Here is a 5,788-nt window from a genome sequence, read left to right on the forward strand (position 1 = left end):
ACTTTGGTTTAATGCTTGAAGTGCCTGTGGAAATCTCTCAGTTCAGCAACAGCCTCTGTGTCAAAGTCTTTGAGGTGACATGATGCATCTCAGAGCAACATGTTCATCTGGGTGCACTTGAAGAATTTTTAAGTGAGACACCATCTTCCTCTACAAAAGTAAAAGGCAACAGGTTTGTAATTGCTTCAGTTGCTTTCAAAAGGTATTATTTTTCTCTTTTGCATGTCATCCAAAGATTAATAAGCTTTAAAGTCTCATTTTTAGCCCTTACTAACACCTTGCATTTTAAACCATGTTGCTTTACTGTGGAACCATCTCTTCACTGGATGTTAATAAAAAGCAATTTCAAAAATGGAAAAGCTGGATGTAGTTATCTCTCCTGTTTAATTCTGTTTCACACTTTTTCTTTTCATGTAATGTATGTCTGCCAGGTTAATTTAAAATAAGGTTTCCTTTTCTAGGCAAGTAGCAGACCATGTGTTACTTTTGAGAAATATTTTGGGCATCCTTTCGCAAGACTTATTATTTCTCTACATTAATAAGGTAACTTCTTCAGAGCTTTCCTGGAGTCAGGAACACCTTAGCCATGGAGTCAGAACCTCTTCATTTTGCCTTTTAATAACTTTCCAGTTGGAATGATTGTCTGTGTTGTTTTTTCTAAACCCTACATACGTTAAAAAAAATCTAATTAAGTGAAAACAGACTGAAATGTGACTCATCCTTCTTGTCAGGGACTGGTTTGCAGCTGCAATTTTACTTTCTATAGCCAAAACCTGAGAATAGTTATAACTAGTCTAACATGATATTATGTTCCTGCTCAACTAAATTAAATCTCAATACTTGTAAAAAAAGTTTCAATAAGAATTACTTTCTTTCAGCCCTCCATTATTAAGTGAATTTGAGCACTCCCCAAATCAGTCCTGCACTCTTGCATGTCTCACTAGAACTTAGAAATCCAGCAGGGAATTTTTGAATAAAAGAGCAGCTTTTATGTTCCAGTAAGAGGGATTCCTACTTGGTGACTACACAGCTGTAGTAACCTCATTGTTCAGGGGAAAATGAGGTATTCCTTAGCATAATGCTGAATTTCCAATCTCCCTCTGTATTTTATGGGGAACTTTGCTCTGAGACCAAAAAAAACCACTTTTAACATTGCATTGCTACAGAAATGCACAGGAAGTTAATTTTTGATACATTATCAATTCTTTGGTTCCAAAATGGTTTAGCTCACAATCTCTTTGCTTGCTTTATTATTTTATTAGCCTGGCTGGGAAAAAAAGACTTTAAAGTTCTTATGTGGGAGGAGGAGGGAGGAGCAAATAGATTAACATCTGAGAGAGAATTACAAAGCTGGGAAATAAAAATAGCTTTTGGGACAGCATTGTGAAGTGAGTCAGACTTTTGGTTAGGGACTCATATGAAGCAGGGCTGGGTAGAGGAGAGAGCCAGCTGCTGAGGAATGGCCTGGGGGGAGGATGCTTGGCCATCTGATGGAAAGGGGAAATCTCAGGCATGTCTACTGCTTGAAGAAGATGGGATTTTAAAGTCAGATGATTTATTTCACGTTTCTCATCTTTCTTAATCTAGCCAGAATTGTGTTTCTTGGAATTTGCAGACCTTTGAATGTCCTCAGTTAGGCACTTACATGAAGCTTGCACAGAACTGTCTTTGAAGTGGTTTTTGGCTTTTGAGCTGGTTTGAAACAGTTTTGGTTCTCTGTTTGGCTCTGCCCTAGCCTTGACCTGCTTTTAAAGCCCTAGCAGCTTTCATAGCAATTTAAAGGGATGTATTTGGAACCCTAGTGAGAGGTGGAAATGGGTCCTGAGGAAACAGGACCCTGCCAAACAAGGGATCAATTGTGTCCAATCCCCAGAGCTGTTGCGTGAGCCCTTCTGGAATTTCATCACTGTGAGCAGACACCAGCAGCTCTCCTCATGGCCAGGTCTCTTTCTGAGTGGGAAAGCTTGGAGAACAAGATACTGAGTCTCATGGATGAGCCCTCCTTTAAACTGGCATGTGTTGGGCTGCCAGGCTGAGTACCTTGCTGTCACCCGGCAGCGTGGGGACAATGGGAGGAGCTGCGCCGCTGTGAGCCACAGCTGTTGGCAGCCCCAGATCCAGCACCCAGAGCTAAGACTAAGCTAACACAAAGCCAAAGCCAAAAAAGTTGATTAGTCTGTTGAAACATACTATGGTTTTTGCAATTTTAAATTATAATCTGGCCTACAGTCATAAAAAGCCATGAAAATGAACAGTCATTCAAAAGATCTGCAGCTGTAGGAGAGTGTTTTGCTCTCAACAAATGTATAAAATGTCAGTTAAGTTTAATGAGACTTACACAGATGCATTATGACCTTGGGATTTCAAAGTATTTCATTTTTTTGTTTGAGTACTAGTGATTGAATTTTCCTGCCTGACACACAGCTGTCTTTCTTACAAAAATATTTATCTCCAGTTAGCCATTTAAACCCTTCCTCATTTCCACAATGGGAGCAGAGGATTGCACAGATAAGGGACTGTGCTGATTTCACCTGATTTCCCCAATCAAATTCTGTAATTACTCATTAAGTTTGAGTATACACATAATTGTAAAACTGAATGTGACATTACACCTTAGGAAGGGGTCATTCCACAGAATTTCTGCATTCATCAGTTCAAATGTGGAAAAGTAATTTTTACATTAGTTGTTTGCTAGCTCTTTATTTAGAAGTACATTTGCTTTTAAAGGGATACTGTGTCACTCTTAAAGGATATAGAAAAAGTATTCACTGGGAACATTTTCCTAGATTGTTAAATCACAAGCTACTGAAGTGCCTTAGACATAAATCTTCTTTCAGAGATGGAGGAAATAGGTGAATTTGTAGAATTCCAGGACCAACAGAGATAACTTGGAGAAGGACCAAGTTCCATAGGCCTGGTATAGATCATGAGTGTTTGCTAAAGAAGCAGATCAAACTTCAGTTATGTCTGTCCTCAGTAATATGGATAGATTCACTTTTGAATAAAAACTGGAAAAAACATTTAGAGCATGCTTGTCAGGATAAGTATTGGGCACATGTATGTTTAGAGAGGAGTATTGTAGACAAGCCAAGCTGTAGGATTAAAGCCTTCCAGTAGCCCCTGTGTAAATGTGAGTGAACGAAAGACAGAACTACTTTTGGTATATCCTTCTTATTGATAATGGAGAATGATTTCCATGAAGGCTGGTAAATATCACAGAGTTTAGTTTCAGTAGCACTTCAAAGAATTGTTTCTGCAGTTTGACTAATTTCTCACCACCATTAGAAAAACAGCATTTGGCTTTGAGTTTTCTGACATTAACTGACCTCTGTGTTCAGGGCATTTAGAGCTGACTTGAATCTGTGGAAATGTGATACTAAATAAAGCTTGAAAATAAACAACTGCAAACAGCCTTCAGATGTATTGAAGGATTTACTGAAGCATCCACTGTTGTAGAAACTAATGGTTCTTTGGGTACATCATACAGAGTTTTAAAACCTTAGAATATTACTGAAGGGGTATGCTGTTGAAAGGGATCCAGCTTTGTGAAAATACAGGAATCATTCTATGATTATTTAGCTATTTGTTTCTTTCCTATATAACTTTGGGTAGTGACTTTTTTTTGAGTTTGAATGCTTTAGTTCCTGCAAAAAGTGCATGATTCGACCATGTTCCTGTTTATAGAGACCTGTTCTCTGCCAAAGAAAATATTTGTCTGTGTACCACTCTAACTAAGTACTTCCTTTAGTCTATGTGTGTGTTGGGTTCAACTTGGCCTTCTGATGGTCTCTTGGAGCCGATATATATGATAGTGGGCTTTTTAAATTCCGTGTTATAGGTCTAGCAGCAAACATTCAAATAGCCACTGCAAGATTGCCATAACAACATACACAGAGAGTGTAAAAGACTCCATCTACCTTGTTGGTTTTTTCTACCACAATCTGTATTTTGTTATTTTGCTGGCAGCAGGCAAGATGATTTCCTTTGCCATGGTGGAAGTCCTATTCCAGGACATGCTTTAGCAGGTCATTGGGCTGAGTTTCTTCTAGTACTGATCCTGAAGCTGTAGTGCAATGAGCTCTTTGTGGTCTATTGGTCACTCCACCATTGGAAATGGCTGTATTCTACAATTTGGGTGATTTTTCAGGGGCCTAAAAATTCTCCTTCATAGGAATAAATAGTATTTTTAAAGATCTGTGGCACTGAGGAGAGGTTAGGAGCAACATTTTCCCCCCTCCCTTCTCTTTCTATTTTCTACACATTAGAAACCTCACAAGATTATTCAGAATGGCTGGTGTACAAGCCTCAATCTAAAATTTCAAAAAGACTAAAAAAAAGAAAAAGAGAAGATATATTAAATAAACTGGGTCCTGAAAATTGTCTAAGCCGTAGGGATATTTGACTAAATGCTGATGACTTTTTAAGAGTTTGCTATATGCTTGAATTAACATCTGCGTGAAGCCCTTTGGCTTCAGTGGGGCTTGTGAGATTTTTGACAATTCCTAAGGGAGTCTTGCAGGTAAGACTGGGATCATTGTCAAGTTCTTGACAGGACTTTTCCTCTGACATGTGTTTTCTTTCTCTCCAGTGGGACATTATCACAGGCTTCCTGAATGCGAATAAATTAGGTTAAGATTTTATATTAAAATTTTCCTGCATTCTTAGAAGAGTAGGGCTAGAATTTCGCACAAGTCTCTTATTCTTAGGTGTAATTCTAAAAGGAGTTCCAAGACACAAATGAAAAAATCTGAAAATTCTTCCAGCTTCATTAAAATTGTATATGAATTGATATTTTCTATTGCAACCTTTATCAGTAATAATAAAAAATATTATATAAATTGATAATAGCAGATAGTTAAAACTTGCATTCTAGCTGCAAAGGATAAGGTTTTTTACACTAAGCAAAACTACATACTTTATCCTGCTTGAAATTATCCTTCATGCAATTTAAACTTTGCTCTTCATAGGAGAATTAATGCATTGCTGAATGCTGGAAGTATAGAGAAGAAATTGAATGAGCATTTTCATCTATGTTTTCTACCCAGTGTATGAGATGTTGAAGTATAGGGGTAAAAGTATCTGATTACAATCAAACATTTAATTCCCAGTATCACAAAATCTGTGGAACATCAAGTACTTGCTATTCAGGCTTCTCTTCTTCCTAAAGATGTGATTGGGAGTGTATTTAAGAGACAATATAATGGTCACATTAAACAAAAAAAGTCAAACAATCCTTCTGAAAGTACCCTGAATGATTGGTAAGAATATCATGATCAAAATGATAACATAATATGAGATATCAATAAACCAGCCTGATCACAAGAAATACAAGTAACTCATACCTATACTTTGTTTTGTGGGTGTGCTTGTGCTTGGATTAAGTAAAAAAAGCTTAGTCCAGTAAGTTTGAATATATGTGACAATTGGAAATATAAAGTAGTGGACATGGAATGAAGTGGACCGAGTTTATTAAAAATCTTTCTTCCTCTTGCCAATGTGCAGAGTGCCCTGTAGTGCCAGGGCTGTGTCCCTGAGCAGTGGGGGCTGCACTGCATGGGTAATTTCCCACAGGACTGGGTTTGGTTAGGGGACTCACATGGAAAGCACCTTAGCTGATGGAAATAAGCATGGTGAGAGAGATCTCTGGAGTTTGCCCACATTTTGTGCAGGGCTTTTTCACACATGGCTCAGTTTGTGTGGGCTTTGCTCTGTGTAGCAGTGGTCAGATTTGATTTGCTTGCTGAGGTGATGTGGGTGTAATTTAATGTCCCAGCAAATTAGAGAAAGA

This window comes from Geospiza fortis, unplaced genomic scaffold (genome assembly GCF_000277835.1).
Source record: "Geospiza fortis unplaced genomic scaffold, GeoFor_1.0 scaffold112, whole genome shotgun sequence".
In the NCBI taxonomy this organism is placed as follows: Eukaryota; Metazoa; Chordata; class Aves; order Passeriformes; family Thraupidae; genus Geospiza; species Geospiza fortis.